Below are 13165 nucleotides of genomic sequence, written 5' to 3' on the forward strand. Positions count from 1 at the left end.
GGGGAAGAAAAGGCTTAAGAAATACTTCCTAAGAATATCTAAAGTGGTCTTCAAGAGTTGCCAGAAGAGAGTCTATGAGTCTGGAGAATTAAAGGCAGAGTTTCAGTGTGGTCTCCCAAGGGCTGGGGATTATCTCTAAATAAAGCTGAAGAGACAAAAGGGAGCCAGATAACAGAGGTGTGTGAGAAGCAGGCACTCTTAACCTGTGCACGGGTGGGGGAAATGAGGCATTGAAAATCAAATGCATACCATTTAAAAATCAGAAGCCAGAGACTGAGGTAAGCAAGTTGTGGAGGGAACAAGTAATAAGTAACAAGAAGTAACTTCCTGCCTCCCAGTCACTCACCTATAACTAGACTAAAGATAAGGATTAAAGAGGCGTTGCTGCAAAGCTTCAACATGGGCACAACATGTTAAAAGTACTTGTCAATGATAGAAAAAAATCTATACAATTTGAGAACTGAAGAGATGACTCAGCATTTAAGAGTACAAATAGCTGAAGTTCAGTACCCATATCAGATGGCTCATGACCTCCTAAAGCTCCAGCCCCAAGGGCTCTGATGCCATTTACGGCATTCAAAGGCAACTATACTGATTGATGTGCTTATGCATGCACGCCCGTACGCGTGCGAACACACACACACACACACACAATTTTTAAAAACTATTAAATGTTGTTCTAGGAACACAGAAAATGCTATCATGGAGACCTGGTGAGATTCCAGGGTGACAGTGAAGTGTCCTAGGTGCTGGCAAGAAAGGGATGCACAGTTACAAACTTTAAAATTCACCAACCAAAGAGCAAGAATAAGCAGGACCTACATATGTCATGGATGTGAAGCTTGGTCTTCATGTGAGTCCTCCAACCACTGGAGTGGAGGCTGTCCCTGAGGCTGTTGCCTAGCTGCCTGTGGATCCCATTCCCCTAACAGGGCTCCTTCGTCTTGCCTCAGTGGGAGAGGATGAACCTAGTCCTGCAGTGACTTGATGTGCCATGGTGGGGTGATACCCATGGGGTCCTTCCCCTTCTCAGAGAAAAAGGGGAGCCAGGGACAGGGGGGCTCTGAGGGGACCAGGAAGAGAGATGCAACAGGCAAGTAAAACAAATAAATTAATTAATGAAAAAATGTAAACTACAATGTAGTGGAATAAAAATTGGCCTGTTTTTTATTATTAAACCTAGAGAATTCAGAGGACAGACTGCCACCTCTGCACACTTCGGCCCATATCTCTGGTCCAAGGGGAAACTGTACAGTACCTCTGGACAGAGGGATATAAGAACAGACAGCCTCCAGTACCCGCGGTTCTGGTCTGCGCCCAGGATGGAACTGATCCTGCAAAACAGCTCCCTGCACCCAAATCCCATGGGGGAGAGAGCTGGACCCTCAGAAGTGAGAAGTCAGAGGAGAATACCCTCTGCCCACAGTCCAGACCCAAGAGGGAATCACAAGGTGCCATCTGTGCCCACTGGGTGCAAGGACCTACACGAGCAATCAGGAGCAGGACCCTTTGATTCTTGCCAATGCCTAGAGCTGGAAGACAGTCTCCAGGAGTGCTGCCACAGCTGAGAGCAGAGCACCTGTTCTCAGGAAAGGCTGACAAAAAAATGGGAAAACAGTTCTACAGGAGTGCTGACAGAGAGGCCTACAGCAGGGCCAAGTCACTCCCAGAAACAGCAAGACATCAAACACCAGAGACAACCCAATGGCTAGAGGCAAGCACAGGAACCCAAGCAACAGAAACCAAGACTACATGGCATCATCAGAGTCCGGTACTCCCACCAAAGAAAATACTGGATATCCAAACACATCAGAAAAGCAAGATCTAGATTTGAAATCACATTTTTTGATAATGATGGAGGACTTTAAGAAAGACATAAAGAACTCCCTTAGAGAAATGCAGGAAAGCACAAGTATACAGGTAGAAGCCCTTAGAGAGGAAACACAAAAATCACTGAAAGAATTACAGGAAAACACAATCAAACAGGTGGAGGAATTGAAAATGGAAATAGAAACAATAAAGAAAACACGAAGGGAGACAACCCTGGACATAGAAAACCAAAGGAAGAGACAAGGAGCCATAGACACAAGCATCACCAACAGAATACAAGAGATAGAGAGAGAATCTCAGGGGCAGAAGATATCATAGAAAACATCAACACAACGGTCAAAGACAATGTAAAACGCAAAATGCTCCTAGCCCTAAACATACAGGAAATCAAGGACACAATGAGAAGATCAAACCTAAGGATAATAGGTGTAGAAGAAAGTGAAGACTCCCAACTTAAGGGGCCAGTAAATATATTCAACAAAAATATAGAAGAAAACTTCCCTAACCTAAAGAAAGAGACGCCCATAAACATACAAGAAGCCTACAGAACTCCAAATAGATTGGATCAGAAAAGAAACTCCTCCCGTCAAATAATAGTTAAAACATCAAATGCACAAAACAAGGAAAGAATATTAAAAGCAGTAAGGCAAAAAGGTCAAGTAACATATAAAGGCTGACCAATAAGATAATGAAAACTATACTCAACAATAAAAGAACTTCTGGGGAATCACCATCCCTGACCTCAAGCTGTATTACAGAGTAATAGTGATAAAAAAAACTGTATGGTATTGGTACAGAGATAGGCAGGTAGATTAGGGGAACAGAATTGAAGACCCAGAAATGAACCCACACACCTACAGCCACTTGATCTTTGACAAAGGAGCTAAAACCATCCAATGGAAGAAAGATAGCATTTTCAACAAATGGTGCTGGTTCAACTGGAGGTCAGCATGTAGAAGAATGCAAATCGATCCATTCTTATCACCATATACAAAGCTTAAGTCCAAGTGGATCAAGGACCTCCACATCAAACCAGATACACCCAAAGTAATCGAAGAAAAAGTGGGGAAGAGTCTCGAACACATGGGCACTGGGGAAAATTTCCTGAACAAAACACCAATGGCTTATGCTCTAAGATCAAGAATCGACAAATGGGATCTCACAAAACTGCAAAACTTTTGTAAAGCAAAAGACACTGTCAATAGGACAAAACGGCAACCAACAGATTGGAAAAGATCTTTACCAATCCTACATCTGATAGAGGGCTAATATCCAAAATATACAAAGAACTCAAGAAATTAGACTCCAGAGAGCCAAATCACCCTATTAAGAAATGGGGTACAGGGCTGGAGAGATGGCTCAGCAGTTAAGAGCACCCGACTACTCTTCCAGAGGTCCTGAGTTCAATTCCCAGCAACCACATGGTGGCTCACAACCATCTGTAAAGAGATCCGATGTCCTCTTCTGGTGTGTCTGAAGATAGCTACAGTTTACTTATATATAATAAATGAATAAATCTTTAAAAAGAAAAGAAATGGGGTACAGAGCTAAACAAAACATTCTCAGCTGAGGATTATAGAATGGCCAAAAAGCACCTAACGAAATGTTCAACATCCTTAGTCATCAGGGAAATGCAAATCAAAACAACCCTGAGATTCCACCTCACACCAGTCAGAATGGCTAAGATAAAAAAACTCAGGTGACAGCAGATGCTGGCGAGGATGTGGAGAAAGAGGAACACTCCTCCATTGTTGGTGGGATTGCAAACTGGTATAACCACTCTGGAAATCAGTCTGGAGGTTCCTCAGAAAATTGGACATTACACTACCTGAGGACCCAGCTATATCTCTCGTGGGCATATACCCTAAAGATGCTCCAATATATAACAAAGACACATGCTCCACTATGTTCAGGCTTATTTATAATAGCCAGAAGCTGGAAAGAACCCAGATGCCCTTCAACAGAGGAATGGATTCAAAAATTGTGGTACATCTACACAATGGAGTACTACTCTGCTATCAAAAACAATGACTTCATGAAATTCATAGGCAAATGGAATGAACTAGAAAATATCATCCTGAGTAAGGTTACTCAATCACAGAAAAACCCACTTGATATGCACTCATTGATAAGTGGATTAGCCAAAATGCTCAAATTACCCAAGATGCAATCTACAGACCACAGGAAGCTCAAGAAGAAGGATAACCAAAATGCAGATGCTCCCACTCCTTCTTAAAACAGGGAAAATATTCATAGGTGGGGATATGGAAGCAAAGTTTAGAGCAGTGTCTCAAGGAATGGCCATTCAGAGCCTGACACATATGTGGCCCATAGATATAGCCACCAAAACTAGATAAGATTGATGAAACTAAAAAATGCATGTGGAAAGGGACTGGATATAGATCCAGTGAGAGACACATCCAGAGCACATCCAATACAGAGGTCAAAGCTAGCAGCAAACCACTGAACTGAGAATAGGACCCCCTTGGGGGGAATTAAAGGAAGTGTTGAAAGAGTTGAAGGAGCTTGCAACCCCATAAAAATAATAATGCCAACCAACCAGAGTTTCCAGGGACTAAACCACTACCAAAAGACTATACATGGACTGATCCAGGGATCCAACTGCATATGTAGCAGAGAATAGCCTTGTGTGGCACCAGTGAAAGGGAAAGCCCTTGGTCTTGCCAAGGTTGGACCCCCAGTGCAGGGGAATATGGGGGAGGGCAATAAGGAGGATGTATGGGGGGGAATACCTGTATGGGGGAGGGGAGGGGAGGGAATGGGGGCTTATGGACAGAAAACTGGGAAGGGGAATAACCTTTGAAATGTAAGTAAAGAAATATATAATAAAAAGTTAAAAAAAAACAGAAAAAAAACCTAGAGAATTCAAAGCGATGTCAAATATTTGTCCTTCAAGTATCTTTATTTGGTCAAATCAAGGCTGCACAGTTACTGTTGAGTTTCAAAAATATGTTTAAAACAAATAACCACAGTGGCCTCTGACATACATTACAAACTAGAGAGGCTTGCCTGGTACATATTTAGTTGGACATCATTTTCAAATAATTACTCTGATAACACCATCTCCCTGGCTTTAAATTTTGAACAGATAAATACTTAAATGAACACACGGCATAATAGGACGGACCTGGCTCAAGGCCTAGTCCATTGTCTTTTCGATCACTACAGCATTACTAATTCTTCTTGTTTCAATAAGAGGACTGAGAACTGGGGAGGTGCTGGCCATGGAAGCATTGGTATCTGCATTTGATCCACAGAACACATAGAAAATATCTGGGCATGTAGTGTCAGTGCTTGGGAGGTAGAAACAGTACTGTGTCTGGGAGTTGCTGGCTACATGATCTAGCCAAACCCATATCTTGCAGAGAGACTCAGAAATTAAGGTGCAAAGGGGCTGAGGACAATACCTGACAATAACTCCTGGCCTATACACACATGTGTGTACATATGTTCACACACAAGCTCACACTGCACGCACGCACACACATGCACATACACACATATATGCACACATGTAAGCACATGCACATACACACAAACAAACACACACACACACACACACACACACACACACACAGACTGAAAGTGTGAACTGCACCAAAAGTGTGTTTAAACGAACATGAACGAGTAGGAAACCACAAGAAGTTCTCTGAACTAATTCATGTGGACAAAATGTTTATTATATGATAAACAGTAAAAAGCACTATTTAAAGCTATTTACTGCAAATGTTTAATTTGTTTGTTTGTTTGTTTGTTTCATTTTGTTTTTGTATAGAAAAGAAGGCTAAGTTTCAGTTCTAACAGTTGAGGGTTACCCCCACTCCAACTCTGTCAGGCTCCAGTGTACTTGCAAGGACACCTCATCTCTCTTGTTATATACTGAATCCTGCAGGGTTCCATCTGCACCTATACATCATCCTTTCTTATCTTAAAATCTTGTCACTCTCACATGTAAAATCAGTTGTCTGGGTTTGTGTTCTTCTAAGTCTTCACATAACCCCATTGATGGAGAACATTTGAAGACAGCAAGGAATGAACTCTTCCCACAGCTGTCGATTTCCCAGGCACAATTTGGAAAAATATAGCTATCAAATACAGCAAATGGCATACTCCATGATCAGCAATACCATGGTAGGCAGGGAATTCATCAATATAACAGGAGGTATATGTCAAGCACTGCAATGGAAAATCTCCAAGCTGCTTCCTAACACATTGTCAAGTGTTGATCTTTCATTAATAACTTAAAAATAAACCAGTGCCTAGAGTCTTGTCAACAGCCTGGGTATTTTGTGGATCTCCACAGGACCCTTTTGGCCAACAACTCAATTAGATGTAACCCAACCCCAGTACTGGAAGCTTCATTTGGTGAAAAGGAATGACCACATGGGACTGTGTCTCCCCATTATTTGGCAATGTTGTTTATATCACCTTCCTATATGTATACATTTTAGGAATCTTTTACTGTATTAGGTTTCCATACTACCCCTTAAATGACCCTTAATTTTTGCTGTCTCTTCCTGTATCTCTTTCCTCTTCCCCTTCCCCCCTCCTCCTCCCTACTTACTCTTCCAGTTCCAGCCCCTCATTCACCCATAGCTGTCTATTCTATTTGTCTTTCCTAAGGAGATCTATCTGTTCCCTCTAGTCCTTTATACCTGTCCTGTAGTTCTATGGACTGTGTCTTGGTTATCATTGCCTTCACAGCTAATATCCACAAATAAGAAATACATAACATGCTTGTCTTTCTGTGTCTAGTATATCTCACTCAGGATCACTTTTTCTAGTTTCATCTATTTGCCTGCAAATTTCAAGATGTCTTTTTTTAATGACTGACTAATACTCCATTGTATAAAAGTACCACATTCTTCTGTTAAGGGACATGTAAATTATTTTCAATTTCTGGGTATTATGAGTAGATCAGCAATGACCATATTGGAGCAAATGTCTCTGTGATAGGATGAAGCATTCTTTGAGCGCTTATATGTCCAAGACTAGTATACTTGGACCTTGAGGTAGATCAATTCCCATCTTCCTGAGGAGCCACCACACTGATTTCCATAGAGACTATACAAGTTTACATTCCCCCCACCCATGGATGACTGTTCTCCTTATTCTGAATCCTTGCCAGAATGAACTGTCACTTCTTTTATTGGTCTTAGCTATTCTGACAGGAGCAAGATGAATTCGAAAAGCAGTTTGGGATACAGAAAATGTGGTACATCTACACAATGGAATATTACTCAGCTATCAAAAACTTTATGAAATTCATAGGCAAATGGATGGAACTGGAAAATATCATCCTGAGTGAGGTAACCCAATCACAGAAAAACACATATGGTATGCACTCATTGATAAGTGGCTATTAGCCCAAATGCTTGAATTACCCTAGATGCACAGAACACATGAAATTCAAGAAGGATGACCAAAATGCGAATGCTTCACTCCTTCTTTAAAAGGGGAACAAGAATACCCTTGGCAGGGAATAGGGAGGTAAAGTTTAGAACAGAGGCAGAAGGAACACCCATTCAGAGCCTGCCCCACATGTGGCCCAAACTAGATAAGATGGATGAAGCAAAGAAGTGCAGGCTGACAGGAACCGGATGTAGATCTCTCCTGAGAGACACACCCAGAATACAGCAAATGCATAGGCGAATGCCAGCAGCAAACCACTGAACTGAGAACGGGACCCCCATTGAAGGAATCAGAGAAAGGACTGGAAGAGCTTGAAGGGGCTCGAGACCCCATGGCAACAACAATGCCAACCAACCAGAGCTTACAGGGACTAAGCCACTACCCAAAGACTATACATGGACTGACCCTGGGCTCCAACCTCATAGGTAGCAATGAATAGCCTAGTAAGAGCACCAGTGGAAGGGGAAGCCCTGGGTCCTGCTAAGACTGAACCCCCAGTGAACATGATTGTTGGGGGGGAGGGTGGTAATGGGGGGAGGATGGGGAGGGGAACACCTATAAGGAAGGGGAGGGGGAGGGGTTAGGGGGATGTTGGCCCGTAAACCTGGAAGGGGAATAACAATCGAAATGTAAATAAGAAATACTCAAGTTAATAAAGATGGAAAAAATAAAATAAAAAAAAAGAAAAGCAGTTTTGATTAGCATTTTGCTGATGGCTAAAAATGTTGCACATTTCTTTGTTTCACAGTCATTTGAGTTTCTTCTATTGAGAATTCTAGATTGGTACCCCACTGTGGATTGATGTCTATATGCAGGTGAGGGCAGGTACAAGATAAGGCAAGGCCTATGATTTGGCAGTGAAAAGGTAAGGTGGGGACAGAATTTTTGAAAGGCCAGAGAGAGGAGGTTGGGGAGAAGAACCCAGATGGAGGAGGAGAAGGATGGCCCAGATCAATGTGGCTTTAAATAGCCACAGGTAATTATGAACATCTTATAAGGGATAGATTGTTACAGGACAATTTGTCTTATCTAGGTGGGCAGTTTATATCAATATTAATTGGCTCTGAGTTTATTGTGGGGTCATTTTGTGGGGTTGGAATTTGTTGATGTAAATCTCATTGATAAATTACAAACTTCTAGAGTTTTAATTTTACTGGGATATTGGGAGTTGTGGCAATAACCACAGGGGGCAGATACTGGGAATGTGAGCAGAGTGCACAACAGTAAGATAAGCGGCTGCTGCTAGGGCCAGAAAGTAGCTGGCACCAGCCCACGCTAGCCATGACATTGAGATCGCAACAGGACCCAGAGAGTAGCAGAAGGCAGTGTGGTGTGATGCTTGAGGTCCCGGAACTTTTTAAAATATTTACCACAACACCCCATTTTTTAAATTAGGTTACTCGTTTTCTTGATATCTGGTGGTTTGTGTTATTTATATTTCTTGAATATTAGCTTTCTACTAGATATGTAGTTGGTAAACCTCTTTTCCTGCTCAGTAGGATGATGCTTTGTCTAAATGACAGTGTCCTTTGCCATGCAAAGGCTTCTCTATTTCGTGGGGTCCCATTTATTAATTGTTGATATTCGTGCCTTCAGTAATGGTGTTCTGTTTGGAAAGTCTTTTCCTGTGCCAATGAGTTCAAGTCTATTCCCTATTTTGCCTAATATAGGTTAACGTATCTGATTTTACACTGACCCATGGGTCTTTGACCCTTTTGGAGCTTCGTGCAGGGTGATAAGTATGAATCTATTTGATTCTTCTACCTGTAGATATCCAGTTTGACCAGAACCTTTGGTTGAAGACAATGTGTTTGTTTCCAGTGTGAGTTTCTAGTTTCTTTATTAAAATTCAGGTACCTGTATGTGGATGGATTCAAACTGACAGAAAAGCTTCATTGCTGCAGATAACACCTTTACAGTTCATTGAATATGGAGTATTAGAGCTGATGCCTACATAGAGTCTTCACTCTTACCTTCATAGTCTTTGGTACAAGATGGTACCAAAGACTACCAAAATGCTACCAAAGAGAAACATAAATACCAATCCACCCACAAACCCTTTAGTCTACAGTGCTGTCCTGCCTGCAAGGTATCATAGGAAAATGGAGGCACAGTACTTGTGGGAGTAACCAACCAATGTCTGACTTGGTTTAAGGCCCACTACCCAAGATGAAACGCAAACTCAACACTGCTTGTGTGACCATAACCAGAGCCTAGATATCCCAGGGAACTTGGGCTTTCTAGGGTACAAATAATAATGGAAAAAACAAACAAACAAACAAAACCTGTAGCAATAAATGAGTCTTAATGACATTCTGCTAGACACACAGAACAGTGACCTGCTCAGGCATCATGAGAGAAGCTTCCTCCTACAGCAGATGGGAACGAATACAAAGACCAACATTCTGGCGTTATGCAGAGAGTTAGAAACTTTGGACTACTGAGCCCTAAACATGATGTCTTTTTCTAATCCTTCTGCTCAGGAAACCCCATGGAAGAGGAAATTGAAAGAGTATAAGCCAGACAGAGGGTAAGGAGGACCTACTACTACTACGACTACGACTATGACTAGGACTAATAATAATAATGATAATAATAATAATAATATTAATACTAATACTATAAGGCCCTTCAAATCAACATCTTTAAAGCTCAGATGAACTCACAGACACCGAGACTGCATGTGTAGGGCCTGCATGCATATGTACCAGGTTCTCTGCCTATATTTTATGATCTCCAGTGTAGTGGTTTTTATGGAATTCTTGAGTGTACAAATGAGTAGATTTCTCATTTTGTGTGTGTGTGTGTGTGTGTGTGTGCATATGCATGTGCTTTCTTTTGTTCTTTTCTTTCAGTTTGTCTTCTCCAACTCTGATGTCATAGTTTTATTTTGTTATATTTTTTGTTATATTTTATTATTATCCCTTAGAAGCCTGTTTGTTTTCTAATAAGAGACAGAAAGGGAGTGGATGGAGATGGGAAACAAGGTGAGGAGGAACTGGGAACAGTAGAGGGAGGGAAAACCATAATGAGGAATGTAAGAAAAAATCTATTTTCAATAAAAGGGAAAACATAAACCAGTACCATCATTTCATAAACTCAAAAAAACCTCCAGATACTTGGGAACTCCCACATGACCTGGTGCAGGGTCTGTAAACTGCCCGCAAAGGTAGATAACATGCTGGTGACGAGAAATCAGCGCATTATTCCCTTTTGTCTTAGCTATAACCTGAGTGCTAGCTGACTACAAAGCTAAACCACACAGCACTCTGGTTAAATATTTCCTCCTTTGATCTGAAGGAGTGGAGCACTGCACATACTCTTGAAGCCCAGAACAGAGGAGGCAGTAGGCATTTTTGAACCCCATCAATAAAAACAGGTGATGGGCATCTCAGGATTCTTTCCCCTCGTATGCCCACTTTGTTCTCAAGGGCGTATCTTTTTACTTGCATTCTATAAATCATGAGTATCTCCTTTTATTCTTTTCATCTCCCTCCCCCTAGCAGCTGCCAAGACCCCAAGATTGTCTTGCCTTATTCATTCTTTCCTTCACCCTCTCTATCGCTCTGTCTCTCTGTCTTTGTCTCTCTGTCTCTGTCAGTTTCTGTCTCTCTCTCCCTCTCATGCCAATAATATTGTCTTAGAGTTCCGTCCTTTGTACATTTCTTTCTCTTTTTTTATTAACAAGACCAAAAATTATAAGGAAGATTCTGCACCCATCATGATACCACTCAGCTGGGCTTTAGTTCTTAGTGACTGCAAGTGGTTTTGATGATTGGTGAGTTCTTGACTCAAGAAGTTTAGAGGAGGTATTCACTGGGGTGTGGGGAGATGACCCAGTGAGCAAAGGAACTTGCCCTGAAGACTGATAATCTGAAACCCGCAGGTGGAAAGAGAAAGCAGACTCACACATGTTGCCCTTTTCTTCCCCATGTGTACTGTGAGAGGTTTATCACCACCACCAAATAAATAAAGGTCATGTTAAAGGTTTAAAAACAGAGGATGTGGACAGACTGGAAAGCAGTTGCCAAATCAAGAGCTAGACCCCTCAAAGTGATGGGAAGGATAACCCAGGTGAAGAGAGTAAGTGCAGGAAAGATGGGTGCTGACAGGATGGGGTTGTGAAGTAGTGTCAAACACGTTACCCCACTCCAGCTTTGCCCCAGGCAGTGGATTATTGACTTGGTCTTTGTGTTCTGTCGAGCTGGAGGAATTCCAGGGGAAAAAAATTCCTACAACCTTGAAACTACCATGGCATGTGCTGGATGTTTTTGATAAAGCTCCTGTGAAAAGCTAATTTCATAGCCCCCCAAATGAGGGAAATGAGAGTGTGGTGTAGAGGCTGTGAGAACCTACAGGCACTGCGTTTCAGGATCCTAGGTGTGTTTCTGGTCTTTCAAGTAACTGGAATTCAGGAGCTGGTGAATGGCTGTGTGAAAAATCGTGACGTCACAGACATGATCTACACAACAGCGGTGTACTCTTATGGCATGGCCATGCCATCTATGACCCATTTCTGCAGAACCAGAGCCGCCCTGTTTCTGAGCAGCAGACAGGATGCCCAAGATGAAGAATGATTCATTTCCTGGATTGGACCTCCTGGAAAACTTCCCCATGGTCTGTACTTTTCCCCAGAGGTCATGCTGGTATCAGTGATTCCTCCTGATGCCCCAGGCCATGATGAAGCCTGAGGGTCACGTGTACATCTATGGTCTGTGATGCTGCCAAGGACTATATTGATGTGAGTAGCCTATACAGTCACCTGAAGCTCTGTTGATGTCCATTGTCTGTCCTGATGCCTGAAGCCATGTCACATGGTCCGTGTTGATGTCTGCAGTTCATCTGTGGTCTGTTCTGCCTCCTAAGGCCATGCTGGTATCCAAGGGCCAGGCTACCAAGGGGATCCATGTTGGTGTCTGTGCCCCATATTGACCCAGAGGCCATATTAATGTCCTTGGCCTGTGGTGGCACAAAGAGTTAGGATGGTGTCTCTGATGCTTCAACAGAGAGCCATGTTGATGTCAGTAGTCTGTGCTACTCCCAGAGGCCAGGCAAAGGTCCTTGCTACATGCTGATATTGGATGTTCATGGTCTGTGCTGTTGCCAGAAACCATGTAGAGGCCCAGGATCCATACTTTATACACTGACTGTGGAGGACATGGAAGCTACTTTTGCTGTGGTATTGATGACTACAGATGCCCAACTGAGAAGAGGATATAAAAGGCTCTGTGACAACTCCTATTTCCCACTATCCCCCCAAAGTAACAGCCTAAAAAGAAAGTCATCAAAGAGAAAGAACTCTTTAAAATCGTGATACTGAAGTAGAACTCTCTACAGCTGATGATTTCCGGTAGGGATGGGGAGCAGGCAGAGAAGGACTCACTTTTCTTCAGGGCCTGGCCACTGGGAGTTGAACCATATGAATATATGAATATATGGGCAATGCAAACTGGACTTTTTCTTCTTTTTTTTCTTTTCTTTTCTCTCCTCGTGTGTGTGTGTGTGTGTGTGTGTGTGTGTGTGTGTGTGTGTTGAAAGAGAGAGAGAGAGAAAAAGAGAGAGAGAGATCACAGGGTTAAGAGGGGTAAACATTGGAGAACTGGAAAGTGAGTATAATTGAGGTGTATGATATGAAATTCCCAAATAATCAATAAAAATAATATATTGGAAAAAGCTGGTACTCCTTGAGGGGCCCAAGCCAGGCCCAGTGCACCATATATAAAAGAAAAGAATCACTAAGTAAGACTTAAATTCAGCAAAATACTATATAGGATTTTATTTCAGGAAGAAGAGAGAGAATGTCAAATATCCTGAATAAAAAATTAGAATTCAAAAGCCAATGCAACAAATAATTGGACACAGTATACTAGCTAACTGGGATGAGTGACTGCTGCGGTGAGAG

General features: G+C 42.2%; 1 long non-coding RNA gene across 6 annotated transcripts in view; it reads left to right on the forward strand.

Moving 5' to 3' along the window:
- The window catches only part of LOC103691188 (uncharacterized), a 108264-nt gene that overhangs the window by 71503 nt on the left and 23596 nt on the right, over nucleotides 1-13165 (forward strand). For 2 of the 6 annotated variants that reach the window (XR_005499292.2, XR_005499296.2), the window contains exon 5: nucleotides 9747-9793. The exons of the other annotated variants lie outside the window; for them this stretch is intronic. This is a non-coding gene — a long non-coding RNA (uncharacterized LOC103691188). The remainder of the gene's footprint in view (nucleotides 1-9746; nucleotides 9794-13165) is intronic. 6 annotated transcript variants of the gene reach the window in all.

This window comes from Rattus norvegicus, chromosome 1, assembly GCF_036323735.1.
Source record: "Rattus norvegicus strain BN/NHsdMcwi chromosome 1, GRCr8, whole genome shotgun sequence".
In the NCBI taxonomy this organism is placed as follows: domain Eukaryota; kingdom Metazoa; phylum Chordata; class Mammalia; order Rodentia; family Muridae; genus Rattus; species Rattus norvegicus.